General features: G+C 38.0%; 1 long non-coding RNA gene across 1 annotated transcript in view; it reads right to left on the bottom strand.

Annotated features, from left to right (window-relative positions):
- Nucleotides 1–2,424: 2,424 nt before the first annotated feature.
- LOC123327761 overlaps nucleotides 2,425–23,609 on the bottom strand; it is an 83,429-nt gene continuing 62,244 nt past the window's right edge. Inside the window, exon 2 of the long non-coding RNA XR_006542465.2 lies at nucleotides 2,425–3,268. This is a non-coding gene — a long non-coding RNA (uncharacterized LOC123327761). The remainder of the gene's footprint in view (nucleotides 3,269–23,609) is intronic.

The raw sequence follows: 23,609 nt of genomic DNA on the forward strand, positions 1-23,609 counted from the left end.
CCATGGAAAATAGCTAGTCTTGAGTCTGGTTGTTCCAAGCCCAGGGTGGCAATCTAGGCCTGCTGCAGTGAACATTCAGGAACAAAGTCTGAGAAGTGATTAGGAAGAAATAAAATGGGACTTGGCCCCTCACATCAGGGAACCTTGAAATGGGCAGATCCCACTCCTAAACACGAACCACCCCAAGAAATTCAAACATGCATTCTAAAGGAGAACTGGCATCAAACTCTCTTACCAAGAAGAACATCAAAAGGCAAAAGAACAAACAATTTGAGTTTCATTCTAGGCATTCAGCCCTCCCCATCTTCTTTTTGATTCATTTTGATATTTGGCAAAACTAATACAATTATGTAAAGTTTAAAAATAAAATAAAATTTAAAAAAATAAAAAACAAAGGAGAGAAGACAAAGAGAGAGAGAAGAAAGAGGAAAGAGTGAAAAAACAGACATTTCTCCTCTAATTTAAGTCTTTGGGACAAAGTTGCAAGAGACGAGTAATCAAGAGAAAAAGATGAGAATTAAGAACATGACAAGTTTTTTTTATGATGGAGAGTGACCATAAGAATGTACAATCTGCCTAAGGTGGGCTTATATGAGGGATAGGGTAGTCAACAAGTCATGACTGCAGACTGTGACTAGAAATAAATGAAAGCCTCATGGTAGTTTCCCACAGTTCAATAAACCAATGCATAATAATTTAACTTTTTAGACTATTTTATAAAATTTCTGACACTGAAGAAAGCTGTTTTGATTCTTTATACATAATACCAAAGAAAGGCAATGCCAAAAAATGTTCAAACTACCACACAATTGCACTCATCTCACACATCAGCAAATTAATGCTCAACATTCTCCAATCCAGGTTTCAACAGTATGTGAACTGAGAACTTCCAGATGTTCAAGCTGGGTTTAGAAAAGGCAGAGGAACCAGAGATCAAATTTTCAACATCCACTGGATCATCAAAAAAGCAAGAGAATTCCAGAAAAACATCTACTTCTGTTTTACTGACCACGCCAAAGCCTTTGACTATGTGGACTACAACAAGCTGTGGAAAATTCTTAAGAGATTGGAATACCAGACCACCTGACCTGCCTTCTGAGAAATCTGTATGGAGGTCAAGAAGCAACAGTTAAAACTGGACATGGAACAACAGACTGGTTCCAAATTGGGAAAGGAGTACGTCAAGGTTGTATGTTGTTACCCTGTTTATTTAACTTATATGCAGAGTACATCATGCCAAATGCCAGGCTAGATTAAGCACATGCTGGAATCAGGATTGCTGACAGAAATATCTACAACCTCAGAAACACAGATGACACCACCCTTAGGGCAGAAGCAAAAAAGAACTAAAGAGCCTCTTGATGAAAGTGAAAGAGGAGAGTGAAAAAGTTGGCTTAAAACTTAACATTCAGAAAACTAAAATCATGGCATTCGGTCCCATCACTTTATGGCAAATAGATAAGGAAACAATGGAAATGGTGAGAGACTTTATTTTTCTGGGCTCCAGAATCACTGCAGATGGTGACTGCAGCCATGAAATTAAAAGACAATTGCTCCTTGGAAGAAAAGCTATGACCAACCTAGACAGCATATTAAAAAGCAGAGACATTACTTTGCCAAAAAAGGTCCATCTAGTCAAGGCTATGGTTTTTCCAGTAGTTATGTATGGATGTGAGAATTGGACTATAAACAAAGCTGAGCACTGAAGAATTGATTCTTTTGAACTGTGGTGTTGGAGAAGACTCTTGAGAGTCCCTTGGATGGCAAGGAGATCCAACCAGTCCATTCTGAAGATCAGCCCTGGCATTTCTTTGGAAGGAATGATGCTAAAGCTGAAACTCCAGTGCTTTGGCCACCTCATGAGAAGAGTTGACTCATTGGAAAAGACTCTGATGCTGGGAGGGATTGGGGGCAGGAGGAGAAGGGGACGACAGAAGATGAGATGGCTGGATGGTATCACTGACTCGATGGACATGAGTCTGGGTGAACTCCGGGAGTTGGTGATGGACAGGGAGGCCGGGTGTGCTGCGATTCATGGGGTCGCAAAGAGTCAGACACAACCGAGCGACTGGACTGAACTGAACTGAACTGAACTGAGACTGAACTATTCAACAGAATTGGAATCTAGAATTTTCTTTTGGAAAGCATGCTTTGTTCTCACATGTTTGAGAATAAAAATGTGTCAAAAGTCTAATAGCTAAAAATGTCAGCTCTAGAAAGAGGAGTAAACTAGACTTAATAGAGTACACAGCAGATACACATCATTCCTAAGTTATATGAGAAAATAAAATAGAAAACAACAAAAAACAAAAAATAAAAGCTTATCTCCAAATGAATTTTATTCCCCCAGGGAATGCCAAAGAATCTTATTCAAGATTCAGTAAAATATCCTCAATCCCTTAATGGAAATAAGAGAATAATAGCTCTTTATCAGAGTGATATTTAATATTTTATAAGAAAGTATATAAAAACTTCATTTTTGTAGTGTTCCTGGAATGCCCATAGAATTCTCTTTTAGCACACATGGCTGCAGAATATCATTTGAGCAAAGCTGTCTGCTCCAACATAAAACCTGTCCCAATACTAATGCACTAAGAAACCCTGGGAAATAGTTGCAGGTTAAAATTGCTGTAATTCAGACATCAGACAACATACTAAATGTTCTAGGTATCTATTTAAATAAGTATCAATTCCTACTTTGAACCTCCACAAGCCATTTAGTTTCTGAGTAATAATGTGGAAATTAAATTCTAATGTCATAGATGGATTTAAACTCTTACTACCTTTAGCTCAGAAAGTAGTAAGACGTTTGAACATAAAGTTCACAAGCCAGATCAGAATACGTCCTTACTTCCTAGCCATATTTCCTGTTTGTTTCTGTAACACATATTTTTTTACTCTAAGCATTCACTCAACCCAACATCATTCTCTCTGTAGATGGGGGAATGTTTGGCATTTAATTGCTGTAAGATGAGAACTCCGTGCACCAGTTTCTCACAGCAGCAGTTCAGGCCTCTTCCTCCTCCTCTTCCTAATGTGCCCTGAAATTGTTCCAGTTGATTGTAAACACTTGCCAGAAAGTTCTGAAGTGTGTCCAGTTGTTTTTTCAGCTTGCTGTTAAAAGTCTTCACACCAGCCCTGAGCTTTAATTTCTTCTATTCACAAAGTGGTCATCTAGTCATCTTTCAGCTCACCAGGCCTGAAGAAATCATCTTTCATTGTAGATAACCCCAAGTTCTGGCATGTTCTTCATTAATGAAATCAATTCCTGGGAATATAAAATTGAGATAGCTCAATGTGATCCAGCAGATAATGTCCAGAAACATAAGCCAATTGACATCTGAAGAGCCTTGAGGGATTAAAGCATATTTCTAACATCTGTTCAGATTCTTAGTGCAGGTTTTCCCCCAATACCTCCCAAGAGTCACTCTATCTTTTAGTCTGACAGTCTTATCTACAATATCTATGTGTTCAAAGGAAACAGAGCTGTATAGAATACAAAGACACAAAACAAAATGCACTTAAACTCACAATTCAATGACAGAAAGGATTTGAAATAAGAATCTAGTGAGTAAAATCTTTACGCTTTCCCTAATCAATAGATCTATTGTGAGTGATAATAACTTACTGATTTAAAATTCTATTAGTGCAGCACTTAAGTTACAGTCTGATTAACCAAAAACATGTTTCAGAATGATAAAGTTTCATGCCTATCAAGTTTCTGTATTACAGCTTGAGAAATGACATTTTACCTCTCCAGTATATTACCACACTGATATAAACAAAGTTCTACAAACTTCAGTGACAAAGGCCTAACTCTCCTGATTCCCCAAAGTGACACTGGAAAATATTTTCATAATGCTGGAAATGCATTATGAAATGCATTTTCATAATGCAATTAAAATATATTATTGAGCACTATTAATGCAGAAAGCTCACCCTTCATATTTATTGCAATATTTAATGATATATTTTAAATTGCTAAAAGATCGCAAAAAGACAAACTTCTAATTATGCTCATTATGACTGAGATAAATTATGAAGAACATGAAGACTCCTGAAAGATAGAACAATTCCAAACAGCTAAAGTGTGATTAGCATCATAGAAATTCTCTAGTTCTAGGAAACATAAAAGTTCCTTTGAATTTATTTTAGAGGCAAGATCAGCATCTGAGTGATGTCAAGAGGCCTCCTCCCCAGCAGTCTTTGTGTGCCTTCAATATGTCAAAGGAGATAAGTTGCTCCTGTTGTGTCACTGACAATTATACAGGAAACAATAAGTATGCCCTCTGCGGTATTTCAGGCAGTTTCCCTCCCTAGTCTGCGTCTCCAGGCTTAGCTCCAAGAAGACAAGGATCTTCCTTCTGACTGAAGGGTCTCTCTCATATCCGGAGTTCAAATCTCTACCTACCATGATTTTTCTCTGGTTACAGGGCCTCTTTAATCCCACGTTATGGATCTTATCTACAGTACTGGTATCTGAAAGTAAGTTCCACACAACATTAAGTTATCAACTCCTCCATCAGCCTTGCCAAAATTCCACTAAGGAGTGTTTCCAAACATTCCAGTCAGTCTATGATATTATTAGGTTTTGAAATTGTACCACCCATCTTTTTCATAATGATATTGAATTTAATCAGCTCTTTTCTATGCACTGTACTTTGTGATGTTTGTTTTAATCTCCCAAGAAGTTTCTTCCAGGTTTTCAATGTGTTTGTCATTTTCCATAATTTAGAAGTCCAACTTTGCTATTTTAGGCAAGAGTACTTCAAGTTTTCCCTCCAGGGAGGTCATGGAGTTATACGGTTTGATTCAGAAAATAATTTCCTGAAACGAGTCTTGCATGTGGAATCCAGAGTTCTTGACAGTCATTTCCCCTCTAACATGCCTTGTTTAGATGTTGTAGAAAATTAATCATTAACGCACCTGATGTCAAATGCTAACATGTGCCTCATATGAACCATACACTCTAACTGGGCTTCCATGATTAAATGCTGGATAAAAAGTGGAAAATTTTCTCAATCATTCAGATGAGTATGCACTGTTAAAACCACAGTTTTAAATGTGACTTTAGAAAAACTGAGTTTTGACTTCTCTAACATAATCAAAGGATGGGTTAGAAAATTAGTCTCCCACATGATAGCAATCTATATGCTGATTTGTGAGAACAGAACACAATAGTAAATGATAATAAATTGGGAGACATGTTTGAGAAATCAATTAACATCCCTTTAAAATAAATATATATTAAAATTACTATGCAACTAACACCACAATTACAACATATTTTCATTATGCTAAAATATTTTTCTCATTCCACGTTGCAGTTACTCCTCTCCCTCCATACCCTGGCCTCCCAAAACCACTGATTTGCTTTCCATCACTATTGTCTTTTCTAGAATTTTATATAAAAGGAATCACTCAGTATACATATTCTTTATGTCTAGCATCTCTCACTTAGCATAATGCATTTGAAATTCATCTCCTATTGCTGCTTAGTGTTCCATTAGTTTTCTTTTCCAGTTCCTCACTGCCTAAATCAGAATTCATTTAATTCCAGAATAGCTGATAGTGGCAAATGCAGTACATCCATGGGACACCCCACACCCACTCCTACCCACAATGATGTGGCCTTATGTCATGTGATCTCCTAAAGATGAAAACACTGTTGGCTTCAGATTTTTCCTGTGCTCTGAGCTGGCCTCTGCAGGTGGTGTTTCCCTGGCTCAATGTCAACTGACTTCTGGTCATTGAGAGGCAAGATACTGGAGGGTAGGGAAAACAGAGCAACTCTAGTAATTCTCTCTTCATCTCTCCATCCTTTGCTTTTGTCAGCTCTTTTGAGAAAGGCTGAATTTCCTCTTTGGCTTCAGCTCCCACCATTCAAGCCCACTGTGGTTCCAGAGGTTAGGTTCAAGTCAACCTAACCTCTGAGTTCTGACAACACCAGTCTATCTCATTCCTTTGTCTTTCAAGCCTAGTGGGGGATGAACACTTCTGCTGCTGTCAGTTTCTGGGTCCTCAGCATTCCTTGTTTGGTTCTCATCTCCAGCATCACCTATGGAAATTTCTTCTCTTTTGCTACTTAAGGCACATTCCATTATTTTCCTCATTAGATCCTGCAATTAACTGATTGTGCGCCCCCAAAATTTATGTCTTGAAACTCTAAACCCCATGTGATAGTATTCGGAGGTAAGTTTTTGGGAGATTATTAGATCATGAAGGTAGAGCCCTCTTAAATGGGATTGGCTCCATTTTAAGTAGAGTCTAGAGAGCCAGTTTGCTCTTCTTTTCCATCATGTGAGAATGAGCATGAGGTCAGGAGTTTACAACCCAGAAGTGGGCTCTCATCAGAAACCAGCCATGCCAGCACTCTGATCGTGGACTTTTAGCCTCCAGAGTTCTGAGAAATGAAATTTGTGTTGTTGACAAGTTTGTGGCATTTTGTTACAGCAGCCCAGGCTGACAGACCCTGATTACATTATCACAAAGTCTGAGCCACCAGGTCTTATCCATGTTCACCTAACTTTTAACACAAAAATGATCTCATTTATGAGGCATAATTATTATTCCCATTTATTAAGGTAGAAATGAAGCCTGAAGAAATTATCTATCATACAGAAGGTCACAGTGTTAAAAAGGAACAGAAGTTAAGGTGCTATGAGGTTGAGACTAGATTAAAGAGACTGAAATGGATGGGCAGAAGCACTGAGTGGGCTGAGCGTAGTTAGCAGAGAACAGCAGAGCTTACATTTTGCCAGAAGGCAGGAGAGTTTATATCTTGGGGGAAAGGTAAAAGTATTCTGTAATCTGTTTTATGTAGATGTAAACTTTCTGATCCTCTTTTCTGTTAAGACTGGAAGGAATGCATTCTCCAGATTAATCACCACAAGCAATGTGCCCAACTTTGTATAAATGTACTCTGGCAACAATATCATGCCTGGCACAGCAGCTAAAACTGGGGCTACTACTTGGTTGAGGTTGTGATAATCTGATAACATCCTCAAGGATCCACCAGGTTTTAGCAGGTTCAAGACTGGAAAGGTAAGATAAATGGAAATACAATGGGAACCACCATCCTGGGTTGCTATGTCTCTAAGGGTGCTGCTAATCTCCGTGATTCCTCCTCAGATGAAATATGATGAACAATTTACCATTTGTTAAGGGAGTGGTAGGCAGAGCTAAACAATTCTATCTGACCCTATATCTAGTTCCCAAAATGTTTGGGCATTCCCTTTTCCACATTTTATAGTTACCTGATTAAATGTCCATAGCTCCCTTTGGAAAAAGAACTGAGCACACATTGCCATATATAATTCCATGGTATAGCCAAGTCTTCCTTCAGAGAATCTGACCTTTCATATTTAGCTTTGAATTGCCGAATATTTGCTCCCCACTCTCCACTTTATCTTTGTTGAGAGCATCATCCAACTCTGTCATTACAGTTACTATTCCTCTCATATTTCTAAATTCCTGAAACAATGAGCCAGTTAATGAATCCCTCTCACCAGTATACATTCCAGTCTATCCTAGTTTACTGTGAAAGTTTTACCGAATGCACTGCCACTGCACCAAGGGCTATCTATCTTTCATCTATCACTGGTAATAAGATCCTCTAGGCAATAACATGCATTTCTACTCCCAAGAAAATGGTAAAATAGAGCCTGGAACGTGGAAGACATAACTAACATCCTGGATTCGTTTGCGTGTTGCATGCTAAGCCACTTCAGTCATGTCCAACTCTTTGCAACCTTATGGGCTGTGGCCCGCCAGGCTCCTCTGTCTATGGGATTCTCCAGGCAAGAATACTGGAGTCGGTTGCCATATCCTCCTTCAGGGAATATGCCCAACCCAGGGATCAAACCAGCGCCTGTTACATCTCCTGCATTGGCAAGTGGGTTCCTTACCATTACACTACCTAGGAAACCCATTTATTCAAGCTTAATTGTAATACTAGCCAGTCTCATTTAGAGCTTCACAAGATTAATTACTCCTTTCCCATTATATCTCTTCTCCCAGTGAGTGACCAATTTTCTTTAATTTGACATAAAAGATATCAAAATTCTGTGACAATTCTTATTACTAGTAGTACCTACATGCCAATATCTATGAAATATGAAAGTCAAATATAAGTAATAACTTGCAGGTATAATCCAGATTATAACATTATCATAGTATCCATCCTGTGTTAGGAAGAATTTCCCATAAATTTATAAAGAAAAGAACTGACTTTGTTTACATTTGGATATTTAAAATTGTGCTAACACCGTGCTTACTTTAAAAATAGGAATAGAAGTTAATATAAACACTGCTTAAATTCTTTCATGATTTTTTTCTTTCACATAATAACTGCTTCTGTTTTCTTTCCTGTCTTGTTACACAAGAGTGCTCAAAAACATAAAGATTAGAGAGAACACTCAGGGAATGACTTCACTGTTTAAATATCATTACTAGGTAGTGAAAGGATTAAAAAAAAATAAATGGTGGTTTCACTGGAAGGCTTCTAACTATAAATATCTAGGCATGTCTTATCCAGACCTAACAGAGCTGAAAAAAGAAATATTTTGATTTGCTCAACCTTTCAAAGATATCATAAAGGAAAATAAAAAGTCAATAATTATATACTGACTATGCAACATCATATAGAATGTATGTTAACTAGGTAAATATGGACTTTCAACAATTTTAAGCCTGAACTTGAAAGAATTCAACTGCTCTGTAAAAATACTGAGGTTGGGGAAAAAAATCATCAGTAATTGGTTTAAAAGAGGAAATTGGTTCTTAAACATAATGCAAGCAAATACAGGGGTTATTTAGAAATGTGGCCACAGAGTATGAGTAATTGCTAGTTGCAAACAGAAAGATGAAAGAAACACCTATGAGAGACAAGTGACACAAGAACAGAAGGGAGAGCTGGTAATGGCTAATGCTGCTGCTGCTGCTAAGTCGCTTCAGTCGTGTCCGACTCTGTGCGACCGCATAGATGGCAGCCCACTGGAGTGGGTTGCCATTGCCTTCTCCAAATGGCTAATGAGAGTGTACCATATGGCCCGTAGAACTAGGCAAGAATGTAGTTGTCCATCTTGTCAGGTTCCTTCCACACAGGTTCTATGGTAGCAGAAGGAAAGAGGAGGGCTGTGTACACTTTATGCAGTATGTAAATCTTGAAAATAAAAACACAGTGCATAATGCATGCTTTTTGTCTCCTCAAATCTATAATACACATAAAGGGAGAAATTGCACACACACACACACACACACTCCTCCCCAATGGTGTAGAAGGACTTTATGACAGCATGTCATAAATTTCATATTCCCTACAATACAATCAACTGAACCCAAACCTGCAGCTGCCTTTGAAATGTACAGTATGGGGGTATCTCTAAACTCTGGAAATTCTCAGTATTTCAGGTAAACAAACAAAAATACAACACATATTTGAGTTATAATTGTTTTCCTCTACAACCTGAATATGTGATAGATCCTCAAAAGTGAAAGCATAGATTCAGCCCAAACCAGAACTCACGAATTAAACAATAACCGCAGAGTCCATAAGACTGATCTATACATCAGTGTCTCTTTTGCTGTCTCGTACACAGGGTTATTGTTACCATCTTTCTAAATTCCATATATATGTGTTAGTATACTGTATTGGTGTTTTTCTTTCTGGCTTACTTCACTCTGTATAATAAGCTCTAGTTTCATCCACCTCATTACAACTGATTCAAATGTATTCTTTCTAATGGCTGAGTAATACTCCATTGTGTATATGTACCACAGCTTTCTTATCCATTCAGCTGCTGATGGACATCTAGGTTGCTTCCATGTCCTGGCTATTATAAACAGTGCTACGATGAACATTGGGGTACACGTGTCTCTTTCCCTTCTGGATACTGGATGCTTGGGGCTGGTGCACTGGGATGACCCAGAGGGATGGTATGGGGAGGGAGGAGGGAGGAGGGTTCAGGATGGGGAACACATGTATACCTGTGGCAGATTCATTTCAATATCTGGCAAAACTAATACAATATTGTAAAGTTTAAAAATAAAATAAAATTAAACATTAAAAAAAATAAAATATGGTTAAAAAAAAAAATCAGACATGATATACTGAGGGAAGTAAGTCCAAAAGAGAAAAACAAGTATCGTGTAATATCGCTTACATGTGGAATCTAGAAAAATGATACAGATGAATGATGAGAAAAATGATACAGTTTCAATGCAAAGCAAACACAGAGACACAGATAAAGAGAACACATACATGGATACCAAGGGTGAAGGAGGGGTGTGGTGAATTAGGAGATCAGAATTGACATACATATATATAAACTTTGTATAATACAGATAACTAAAGAAAACCTATGAGTAAGCACAGGGAACTCTACTGGATTCTCTGTGACCTAAATGGGAAGGATATCCTGAAGAGAGGGGATATATGTATACAAATATATGACTCACTTTGCTGTACAGTAGAAACTGACATCATTGTAAAGCAATTATATTCTAATAAAAATTAATTTAAAAAATCAATCATGACAAAAAAAAAAAAAATAACCGTGGAACACTCCTTCTACCCTTAAACAGGGTAGAATTTGTTTTAATCTAAAAATTCTCTCCCAAGCTTGCTAGATAAGAAGAACCAAATACCAGCTAAGAAAAGAATATTTTGTCATTGTCTTAAACTGATACTTTAAAAGTTAAAACCAAAGACAATATCCCTATTCTGAAATATCAAAATAGGTAGGAACAGCAGAAATAAGATAATAATCTAAAAATGGCAAATCATACGTCAATTTTAATTCTGAACTCAATAAAGTGGCTTCTATAGTGACCATAGAAAAGACATTCTTGTACAACAAGCATATAAATATTTAATAATGGCCCAATAAAATCCTAGATTATTAATACTGTTTAAAATATTAGCCAAATTAATCAAGTAGATGTTCACAGAAAGCCAAAGTGCGTACTAATCTATATGTGATGTAATTATATCCAGAAGAGAAAACTAGTCTTTAAAATCAAAAATAAAGAAGTGACAGACCCCCAAAAATGAAAGGTCTAATAAGGCAGGTAAGTGGGGTGGGGATAGCCAGTTCTTTGGATGTTTGTAGTCAGCTTTCTTTAAAGGTCTGCTGTCAGTTTTTATATCTAGAAATAGGCAAAAATGTTATTGTTTTCATCAGAATATTCAGAAATCTAATTGATTATTGAAGCATAAAAGACAGAGATTCTGAGGTATGAGGGAAAATGAAGTCAGACACTGCAAACCAATCATCTGCCAAAAACTGATGAAATAAAGACGAAGAGCTGACTCATTGGAAAAGACTCTGATGCTGGAAAAGACTGAGGGCAGGAGGAGAAGGGAGTGACAGAGGATGAGATGGTTGGATGGCATCACTGACTCCATGGACGTGAGTTCCAACAAACTCCAGGAAATAGGGAAGGACAGGGGAGCCTGGTGTGCTGCAGTCCATGGGAGTCCCAAAGAGTTGGACATGACTTAGAGACTGAATGACAACAATGGGGGTGGGGGAAGCACTGAAATTCAATAGTAGTACTACTATCTCCTGAGAAACCTGTATGCTGGTCAAAATGCAACAGTTAGCATGCTTATTTAACTTTTATGTGCAGGACATCATGTGAAATATCAGGTTGGATAATGAAAAGCTGGAATCAAGACTGCCAGGAGAAATATCAACGACCTCAGATAAGCAGATGATATCACTCTAATGGCAGAAAGTGAAGAGGAACTAAAGAGCCTCTTGATGAGCGTGAAAGAGGAGCGTGAAAAAGGTAGCTTGAAATTCAACATTCAAAAAATTAAGATCATGGCATCTGGTCCCATCACTTCATGGCAAAAGAGTGGAAACAGTGACAGATTTTCTTTTCTTGGGCTTTAAAATCACTGTGGATGGTAACTGCAGCCATGAAATTAAAAGATGCTTACTCCTTGGAAGGAAAGTTAAGACAAACTTAGAAAGTGTATTAGAGAGCAGAGACATCACTTTGCTGACAAAGGTCCATATAGTCAAAGCTATGTTTTTTTCTAGCAGTCATGTACAGATGTGAGAATCGGACCATAAAGAAGGCTGAGCACCGAAGAATTGATGCTTTTGAACTGTGGAGCTAGAGAAGACTCTTGAGAATCCCTTGGACAACTAAGAGATCAAACCAGTCAATCCTAAAGGAAATCAACCCTGAATATTTATTGGAAGGACTGATGCTAAAGCTGAAGCTCCAATACTTTGGCCACCTGATGTGAAGAACTGACTCATTGGAAAAGACTCTGATGCTGAGAAAGACTCAAGGCAAAAGGAGAAGGGGGTGACAGAGGATAAGACGGTTAGATGACATCACCAACTTAATGGACATGAGTTTGAGCAAACTCTGGGAGATAGTGAAGGACAGGGAAGCCTGGCATGCTGTAGTCCATAGGGTTGCAAAGAGTCAGATGCAACTTAGTGACAGAACAACAACCACGGAATGAAAGAAACCCTTTATTACATAAACATTAAAAAATGATGGCCAAGCAGAAAAATAAGATTCTAGCTAAAAGAGCAAGGCTCCTAACCAGGGCTCAGAAGCTGTATTGGTAGAAAAAGAAAAGTCAACTTCTGAAAAATCTCACCAATACCACATAATCAGAGACAAAAGAAACTAGGAAGAAGTTGTGGTAAAATCCCCAAGAATAGATGCCCAAATTATTAGAGTCTAGGTCTCAGGCTCAGAGAACATACAGAAGAAACTTCAGGGCTCACTAGTTTACAGGGCTTCACTCCAAACTGGGAAAATGATCTGAAACCCCAAATTATACTGACACAGGAATAAAAGTACAACTCTGCTTAGAGAACAATCAAAGACAAAACCTAAGAACAGAAAACAGAAGTCAGGTCATCCAACACAGACTGGATTCAGGTTTTAATAAGACCTCTTTTCTGGCCCATGCCTACTAGCAGGTGCTGAAAAAGTGGCTAGAACTCCCATGACATGACTCTAAAACTCAGTTCACTGGGAGTTCAGTTCAGTCACTCAGTCGTGTCCGACTCTTTGCGACCCCATGAATCGCAGCACGCCAGGCCTCCCTGTCCATCACCAACTCCCGGAGTACACTCAGACTCAGTGTACTGAGTACACTCTGAGTACACTCAGACTCACGTCCATCACCACGTCCAGTCAGTGATGCCATCCAGCCATCTCATCCTCTGTCGTCCCCTTCTCCTCCTGCCCCCAATCTTTCCCAGCACTGGGAGTAATAGTCCTCAAATACTGTATGAACAAATTGCGACCACCCTCCCTCTGAATCAGTTCCAATAGGAGGTCTGTTCAGAGATGCTACTATTTAGCATAAGCTAGATGAAATGTGCAACACACATATACACACAATACAAAAAGCAACAAAAAAAAAGTCAGGGGAGATCATGGCATGCAAAACCAGATGTAGAATTTATTTTGAGAAAAACAAATAATCAAACAAATCCAATAAAAAGATCATTCTCTACAAGTATTAACACATCATGCTATAAAAGAACTTAATAAGAATAAAAATTCAATAATATGAGAGTTCAAAGCTAAGATAAACAACCAAATGAAATAAAAAAGAGATCCAGAGCCAGAGAAACAGAGAGACCAAACACCATTTGCAAACCAATAGATAAATTATAAGCATCAAGCCACAAACATACATATAGTCATGAGATTATCAAGTGCATGTAAAGGAACTAGATTAAGAATTAAATTAAGTAGAGAGAACATGATACACATGGAAGGAAAAGATGATCCAGGCCATGGCAATCAGTATACATGGCCTGGCGTTCAACTAATGGCACAGAAAATACGTTCAGACAAAATATAAAAATTTCCTAAAATAATGAAAGAACTAAAATGGCCAACTGAAACATTTAAGTCCTGGAATATAACACCTGTGAGCCCTTCCAGAAAAGTGAAAAACCCAAGGGACAAAAAGATAAATCAAAAGAAAGATCTCAGTGGAAACAATGTTTAAAAGGATCACCCTATTTGGTGAGTACTGAATCCCCCCACATGCAGGAAACATAAAACTCAACATCAGTGATACTTATGTTATATAAAAAGAATGATTTAGAAGATGTGATAAAGTAAAAGGGAAAATATAAATAATAAAAACACCGAAGATCAAATAAGGAGCCTGGATGCAATTTAAGAACTCTCTTATCTTCAACATAAGAGGTCACATAATGCTATATAAAAATTAAACAGAGGTTTTTACATCACTGATGTTTTTATAATCTCTTGTTCTTAATATTAATGGGATCTTCATGAACTCTTGTGGTAAACAATATTTATTCAAGCTAATCTATTCATTTAATCTTTCTTTGTGTTAAAACCTTAATTAATCTTGGTACTTCTAAACTATCATTATTATATAATACTATTTTATAAAAAATTATTCCTACCTGTACATATTGTGTGTTTGTGAGTGTATATCTCTCTACTGCACAGAGAATTTTCTGAAATAAGAACTAAGGGCATGACATCTGATCCCATCACTTCATGGGAAATAGATGGGGAAACAGTGGAAACAGTGTCAGACTTTATTTTTGGGGGCTCCAAAATCACTGCAGATGGTGACTGTAGCCATGAAATTAAAAGACGCTTACTTCTTGGAAGGAAAGTTATGACCAATCTAGATAGCATATTCAAAAGCAGAGATATTACTTTGCCAACAAAGGTCCGTCTAGTCAAGGCTACGGTTTTTCCAGTGGTCATGTACGGATGTGAGAGTTGGACTGTGAAGAAAGCTGAGCACCAAAGAATTGATGCTTTTGAACTGTGGTGTTGGAGAAGACTCTTTTGAGTCCCTTGGACTGCAAGGAGATCCAGCCAGTCCATCCTAAAGGAGATCAGCCCTGGGTGTTCTTTGTTTTTTTTGTTTGTTTTTGTTTTTAATTTTATTTTATTTTTAAACTTTACATAATTGTATTAGCTTTGCCAAGTATCAAAATGAATCCACCACAGGTATACATGTGTTCCCCATCCTGAACCCTCCTCCCTCCTCCCTCCTCCCTCTGCATACCATCCCTCTGGGTTGTCCCAGTGCACCAGCCCCAAGCATCCAGTATCGTGCATTGAACCTGGACTGGCAACTCGTTTCATACATGATATTTTACATGTTTCAATGCCATTCTCCAAAATCTTCCCATCCTCTCCCTCTCCAACAGAGTCCATAAGACTGTTCTATACATCAGTGTCTCTTTTGCTGTCTCGTACACAGGGTTATTGTTACCATCTTTCTAAATTCCATATATATGCATTAATGTACTGTATTGGTGTTTCTCTTTCTGGCTTACTTCACTCTGTATAATAGGCTCCAGTTTCATCCACCTCATTAGAACTGATTCAAATGTATTCTTTTTAATGGCTGAGTAATACTCCATTGTGTATATGTACCACAGCTTTCTTAGCCATTCATCTGCTGATGGACATCTAGGTTGCTTCCATGTCCTGGCTATTATAAACAGTGCTGCGATGAACATTGGGGAACATGTGTCTCTTTCGATTCTGGTTTCCTCAGTGTGTATGCCCAGCAGTGGGATTGCTGGATCATAAGGCAGTTCTATTTCCAGTTTTTTAAGGAATCTCCACACTGTTCTCCAGAGTGGCTGTACTAGTTTGCATTCCCACCAACAGTGTAAGAGGGTTCCCTTTTCTCCACGCCCTCTCCAGCATTTATTACTTGTAGACTTTTGGATGGCAGCCATTCTGACTGGTGTGAAATGGTACCACATAGTGGTTTTGATTTGCATTTCTCTGATAATGAGTGATGTTGAGCATCTTTTCATGTGTTTGTTAGCCATCTGTATGTCTTCTTTGGAGAAATGTCTATTTAGTTCTTTGGCCCATTTTTTGATTGGGTCATTTATTTTTCTGGAGTTGAGCTGTAGGAGTTGCTTGTATATTCTCGAGATTAGTTGTTTGTCAGTTGCTTCATTTGCTATTATCTTCTCCCATTCTGAAGGCGTTCTTTGGAAGGAATGATGCTGAGGCTGAAACTCCAGTATTTTGGCCACCTCATGCGAAGAGTTGACTCATTGGAAAAGACCCTGATGCTGGGAGGGATTGGGGGCAGGAGGAGAAGGGGACGACAGAGGATGAGATGGCTGGATGGCATCACTGACTCGATGCACGTGAGTTTGGGTGAACTCTGGGAGTTGGTGATGGACAGGGAGGCCTGATGTGCTGTGAATCATGGGGTCACAAAGAGTCGGACACGACTGAGCGACTGAACTGAACTGAAAGCTAATGGTGGCTACTGTGAGATTATAAAAACTTGGGGTGATATTTTGCTTTTTTCTTGTTTTTTATTTTGCTTAATTTTTCATGCAGTATTATTATATCAACAATGAAATAACTCTACCCAAAAATTTGGAAGAAATAATGACCAAGATAGTGTCAAATCCCCTACTTGGAAATAGTTGGCTGTTTCACAGTTTTCTTAGCTGAGACATTACTGAGCTAAACAATTTTATCCTAAACAATAGAAAGCTAATAGCTAGTTTAAAATAATGATTTTTCAGAGAGGGAACTGGACAACAGAAGTGCAATAAATATGCTATGACTTGGGAAGAGCATTGTTGACAGTCAAAGAGTAATAATAAAATTTCTCATTTACATAGTGCTTTTCACCTTCAAAACTCTTCACAGAACACTGAATTCTCTCAAAAATACTACAAATAATCTTTCTTTTTAATTTTGAAACAAGGAAACAGTTATAAAAATCATGTCTGCCTCCCTCTAAGTTTATGTTATTACTAATGTTGAAGACACAACACAAAGCAAGTGAATCAATGACTTAAAAAGCTCACAATTTAAAACTTAAAGAACTCTTCTATACATTTACATTTTAGACCAACACATTTGTAGTTTAGGCTAAATGTATGTTATCCTCACAGAGTTTATCATCCATCATTTGCAGTGTATTTGAAGTGTATTATAAGTTTAAACACCTACTTTAAAAAAATTTTTTTAATTAAACTACAAGAGTCTCTAGCTCAATCCCTTTCATTTTACAGGTGAGAAAACTGAAATTCTAGAGCTGAAGGGACATGAGATTTGCCAAAATTCATGTAACTCAAGTTCAAACTCACATCTTCCCTTGGGTCTTCGCTCTTTCTGTCTATACTACACAGGAACACTTATCATATGCTCTGCCTGTGAAATAAATAGAGAGAGAGAAAGAGGGAGGGAGGGAGAGAAGGAGTGGGGGAGGAAGGAAGGAAAGAAAGAAGAAGAGAAAGGGAGAGAGAGAGAAAGGAAGGAAAGAAAGAGAAAGATCAAATGGGCTTTGTATCACATAAAAGAATAGCTGAACAAAATTTCTCTTTAAATTTTTATAAATCTAATGTCTGTGGTAAAAAAACATGGGAGAGAAAAAAGTATCTGAATTATTACACTTAGAAATACTAAATGCTTGCTTTTCCTATGTTTTACAAGGCTCCAAACTCTAGGACACAAATACAAGGCCACATGATAAAAGTCCATGTGGGAAAGTTATTATAGTTATACGTTCCCTGGATTAGGAGATAGAAATTTTTATCAAAAATACTAGTCAACTAATTGTCCAGGTACTCCAATTTCTAGAACATGACTTATTTTAGAAATTAAGGAATTTTGCTTCACAAGTTCAATGTATACCATACAATGTGGTAATACCATAAACAACTTTAGCTGAGAGAATATTCTCACCTAGAAAAGTATCATCCTTTTAAAGCATTCTTCAAACAGATTTTAGGGCACTGTTTATTTGTTCATTTGTTTGAATATACCACATTTTTAGTTGCTCTATAATGCTTGGCAATTCTGCTGTGCCATTTATTTATGGTTTTCTGCTTATATCTTTCTGAAATGCGTCATTCAAGCTTGTGATCTCTTGTTCATTTCAATCCAATTTAATAGTAATGTACTAAGTACTTGTTATGTGCAAAGCATGGTTCTTGACACTGCGAGGGGCAAAAGGCGAATACAATGCAGCCCTTACCCTTAAAGGTAATACTATAAACACTACACATAAGAAAAACTAAAAATATGAGTTTCAAAGTGAAAAGTGCTGATACAGAAGTACAAACCACATGTGTTGATCCCTCAGCAAAGAGACCAGGTTAAAGAACCACTTAGGGGTCCTGACTCATATTAAGGGTTCAACAGACACTAGTGTTTATTTTCTTTTTAATCTTACTGCAAGATTACTCTATGATCTCATTCACCAACTCACTTCCTAGCCAACATCAGCAATAAAAAAGTTTGCTGCCATAAATCTCCTCTACTGTCAAGAGAAAGTCATTCTTCAACAAATTAAATCTATCTTCTCTTATTTCCATGGTGCAATTTAAAAATTTGTTTAATGTTCAAAATCTTCTCTATTCCCTGATTTCTCTCTCTCCCTGCTTAGTAACAGCAAAGTGGCCTCAAAGTTGAAGCCAGGATTATGGTCTAGGTTGTTCTTCACTGAGACAAGAGTAGTATCTTCAACACCTCCAAAAGTGTGTTATGCCAGATCTCAGACACTCAGAGGCTTTTATTTACCATTAAAATATTATAGCACCATTCTCAAATTTGCTTCTACTAAAAAAATCAAGAAAATTGAAAAGAATAAATGTAACTACACTCCTCTTAATACACATCCATTATTCTTCTATATGATACAATTTCACTAGCAAAAGCAGGGCCTTCAGAACTCAGTATTAATCACAATACTATCCCACATGGCTGTATATATAACCTTGTGCTCGTTAGACATGGGGGCAGCAGGAGAAAACGGAAAAGAAAAGTGGCTTCTCAGGACAGCCTCACCAAAATGCCAGTTCATTCAATCCAATTGTTTGGAATGAGAAAAATTTCTTGTCAAGTAGTTAATCATCCTTTCCAAAGTTCTGTAGAAACTTTGCACTACTCTACCCTTGGCACTTAGGAACATTCCAGTCTGTTAGCTCTGATGGAAAAACAGTATAAAGGATAAAAGTCGAGTTGGGAGTATCAAAAACCTTGCCACACAAAAACATTCGACCCAATAAATCCAAACCCTGTACACAAAAACATACCTTCAGATGTCTTTAGCCTTGCCCTGAAAATAAAACCCAATATCAAATCCCACTCGTTAGATGATAATCAAAATTCAATGAAAATAAAACAAAAATTTATGGACTGCACCTAAAACAGTGCTTAGAGTATTAGTGCTCTTATCAAATAAGAAAAAAGATTTCACATCAATAATAAAAGTTTTCACCAGAAAATACCAGATAAACAAAATAAACTAAAGAAATAATAACAATTGTGGGGAAAAAAATCACTGCAACACAAAACTGAAAAATGGAAAAAATACAATGAAACAAAAAGTTGGTTCTTTGAAAAGACTGGGCTTCCCTGGTGGCTCAAGCGGTAAAGAATCTGCCTGCATTGCAGGAAACCCGGGTTCAATCCTTGGATCAGGAAGATCCCCTGGAGAAGAACATGGCAACCCACTCCAGTATTCTTGCCTGGAGAACTCCATGAACAGAGGAGCCCAGTGTGCTGCAGTCCACGGGGTCACAAAGAGTTGGACATGACTGAGCAGCTAACTAACTTTTGAAAAGATTAACAAAACGGACAAAACATGTTGCTACAGAGAACTAGGGGGGAAAAAAAAAAGATACTAATTACCAGTATCAGGAATGAAAGAGGGGCATTACTACCAATTTTACAGAAATAAAAAAGATTATAAACTAATACTACACCAAAACTAGATACCTTAGATAAAAAGAACAAATTATTAGAAAGACATAAATTACTGAAACTGAATAAATATTTATTTTATAACTGAGGAGGATATAGAAAATATGAATAGGCCTAAAATAATGAAAGAAATTGAATTAGGAATGAAAAATATTCCCACAAAGAAAAGCCCAGTACTAAGATTTTGTACAAGAAAGGCTCTGCCTGGTCACCCTAGTGACTTTACTCTTTTACCTGTAGACACATAAGAGGTCTCATAGGCAAGGCTTGACTGCAGTCTAACCCACATCTTGGTGGAATGTCCTATGGTTTCTTCTGGACCAAGAGGAGATACATCCATTGAGGAGTTGCCACAGAATAATTCCTCATTCTTATCTTGTGGAAGACTGCCATCATCATTTTCATCCATCTCCCTGGTTTTAGCTGAGTGCAGAACTTTCCAGCTTGTCCTCCCAGCCCTTCTACAGAAATTTATAAAGTTGCTTGCTCATATTTTAGAGACCACTTCTTCATGACAGACGGACCCACTGCATATGTTGTCTGCCATCTGGACTATGTATGGTTCTGTGCCAGCCTGTGGCACAAGGGCTGTGGGAAGTTGAGACTAGACTGTGCTACTTTTCTTGTCTGTGTAAGTAACAAACTGTCTGAATTCATTTGGGCTTGTTATCTTCTTCTATGACCAATTTATGAAAATATGTGTGAAAAGTCAACTTAACAACTGTGGTAGTAATACCCATGGCCTGATTAACCACTGCACTGTTGCTTGACTGCTTGACCACTTCACAGTTGAAATTTATCAACTATTTGAAAAATAAATAACATAAACGGCTCCTCAGAAAATACGAGCCAAGGGAAGACCTACCAAAGGTGATTGGTGGTACTCTAACAACAATTACTCTGAAACCTAAGCATGAAGAAAAATATATCACAAGGAAAGAAAACTACAAATCAATATAACTCATAAAAAAAGATCCAAACTCCTTAATAAAATAAGGGCAAACAGGTACTGATGAACCAATTTGCATGGCAGCAATGGAGATGCCGATATAGAGAACAGATTTGTGAATACAGTACAGGAAGGAAAGGGTGGGACGAACCGAGAACAGCATGGAAACTTATACATTATCATATGTAAAATACATGTTGCTGTTGTTCAGTCACTAACTCATGTCTGACTCTTTGTGACCCCATGGACTGCAGCATGCCAGGCTTCCATGTCCTTCACTATCTCCAGAAGTTTGCTCAAATTCATGTCCATTAAGGTGGTGATGGTATTCAACCATCTCATCCTCTGTTGCCCCCTTCTCCTCCTTCCCTCAATCTTTCCCAGAATCAGGATCTTTTACAATGAGACGGCTCTTTGCATCAAGTGGCCAAAGTATTGGAGCTTCAGCTTCATCATCAGTCCTTCCAATGAATATTCAGGGTTGATTTCCTTTAGGATTGACTTTGATCTCCTTGCAGTCCAAGGGATCTCAAGAGTCTTCTCCAGCACCACAATTCAAAAGCATCAATTCTTCAGTGCTCAGCTTTCTTTATGGTCCAACTCTCACATCCATAACTGACTGCTGGAAAAACCATAGCTTTGACTATGTGGACCGTTGTTGGCAAAGTAACATCTATGCTTTTTAACACATTGTCCAGTTTGTCATAGCTTTCCATCCAAGAAGCAAGCATCTTAATTTTGTGGCTGCAGTCACCATCTGAAGAGATTTTGGAGCCAAAGAAAACAAAATCAGTCCCTGTTTCCATTTTTTCCCCATCTATTTGCCATGAAGTGATGGAACCAGCTGCCATGATCTTAATTTTTTTGTGCTGAGTGATAAACCAGCTTTTTCACTGTCTTCTTTCACATTCATCAGGAGGTTCTTTAGTTCCTCTTCACTTTCTTCCACTCAAGTTGTATCATTTGCATTATCTGAAGTTGTTGATATTTCTCCTGACAATCTTGATTCCAGCTTGTGATTCCTCTAGCCTAGCATTTCATATGATGTACTCTGTATATAAGTTAAATAAGAAGGGTTACAATATACAACCTTGATGTAATCCTTTTCCAGTTTTGAACCAGAATGTTTTTCCATGTCTGGTTCTAACTGATGTTTCCTGACCTGCATACAAGTTTCTTAGGAAGTAGGTAAGGTGGTCTGGCATCCCCATCTCTTTAAGAATTTTCCACAGTTTGTTGTGATCCACGGAGTCAAAGGCTTTTGCATAGTCAATGAAGCAGAGATAGACATTTTTCTGGAATTCTCTTGCTTTTTCTATGATACAACGATGTTGGCAATTTGATCTCTGGATCCTCTGACTTTTTAAAGTACAGCTTGTGCACCTGGAAGTTCTCAGTTGAAGCCTAGCTTTAAGGATTTTGAGCATTACCTTGCTAGTATGTGAAGTGAGTGCAATTGTGTGGTAGTTCGAATATCTTTGGTATTGCGCTTTATGATTGGAATGAAAACTGACCTTTTGCAGTCCTGTGGCCACTGCTGAGTTTTCCAAATTTGCTGACACATTGAGTGCAGCATTTTAACAGCATCATCTTTAGTTTTAAATAGCTCAGGTGGAATTCCATCACCTCCACTAGTTTTGTTCATAGTAATGTCTCCTAAGGCCCACTTGACATCACACTACAAGATGTCTGTCTCTAGGACAGTGATCACACCATCATGGTTATCCAGATCATTAAGACCTTTTTTGTACAGTTCTTCTGTATATTACTGCCACCTCTTCTTAATCTCCTCTGCTTCTGTTAGATCCTTGCCATTTCTGTCCTTTATTGTGCCTTGAACACAATATTCCCTTAATCCCTCCAATTTTCTTGAAAAGATCTCTAGTCTTTCCATTCTATTGTTTTCCTCTATTTATTTGCACTGTTCACTTAAGAAGGCTTTCTTATCTCTCCTTGCTATTCTTTGGAACTCTGCATTCAAATGGGTGTATCTTTCCTTTTCCCTTTTGCCTTTAGCTTCTCTTCCTTTCTCAGCTATTTGTAAGGCCTCCTCAACCATTTTGCGTTTTTGCATTTCCTTTTCTTGGGGATAGTTTTGATCACCGTCTCCTATACAATGTCACAAACTTCTGTCCATAGTTCTTCAGACACTATCAGATGTAATCCCTTGAATCTATTTGTCACTTCCACTGTATAATCAAAAGGAGTTTGATTTAGGTCATACCTGCACTGTCTAGTGGTATTCCCTACTTTCTTAAATTTCAGTCTGAATTTTGCAAAAAGGAGTTCATGATCTGAGCCACAGTTAGCTCCTGTCTTGTTTTTGCTGACTATATAGAGCTTCCCCACCTTCGGCTGCAAAGAATATAATCAATCTGATTTCAATGTTGCCATCTGGTGATGTCCATGTGCAGCCTCATCTCTCGTGTTGTTGGAAGAGTGTGTTTGCTATTACCAGTGTATTCTTTTGGCAAAACCCTTTTAGCCCTTACCCTGCTTCATTTTGTATTTCAAGGCCAAACTAGATGGATAACCAGTAGGAATACTCTATGTGACACAGAGGGCTCAAACCACTAGGGCTGTGACAATCTAGGAGGGTGGACGGGGTGGGATGCGGGCAGAGGTTCTAGAGGGGACATATGTATACCTATGACTGATTTTTGCTGATATATGGAAAAATTCCAATCCCATCAGTTCACTTCAGTTCAGTCGCTCAGTCATGTCCGACTCTTTGCGACCCCATGAACCACAGCACGCCAGGCCTCCCTGTCCATCACCAACTCCCGGAGTCTACTCAAACCTTAGTCCATCAAGTTGGTGATGTCATTCAACCATCTCATCCTCTATCGTCCCCTACTCCTCCTGCCCTCAATCTTTCCCAGCATCAGGGTCTTTTCGAATGAGTCAGTTCTTCGCC

Source organism: Bubalus bubalis, chromosome 10, assembly GCF_019923935.1.
Source record: "Bubalus bubalis isolate 160015118507 breed Murrah chromosome 10, NDDB_SH_1, whole genome shotgun sequence".
Taxonomy (NCBI): domain Eukaryota; kingdom Metazoa; phylum Chordata; class Mammalia; order Artiodactyla; family Bovidae; genus Bubalus; species Bubalus bubalis.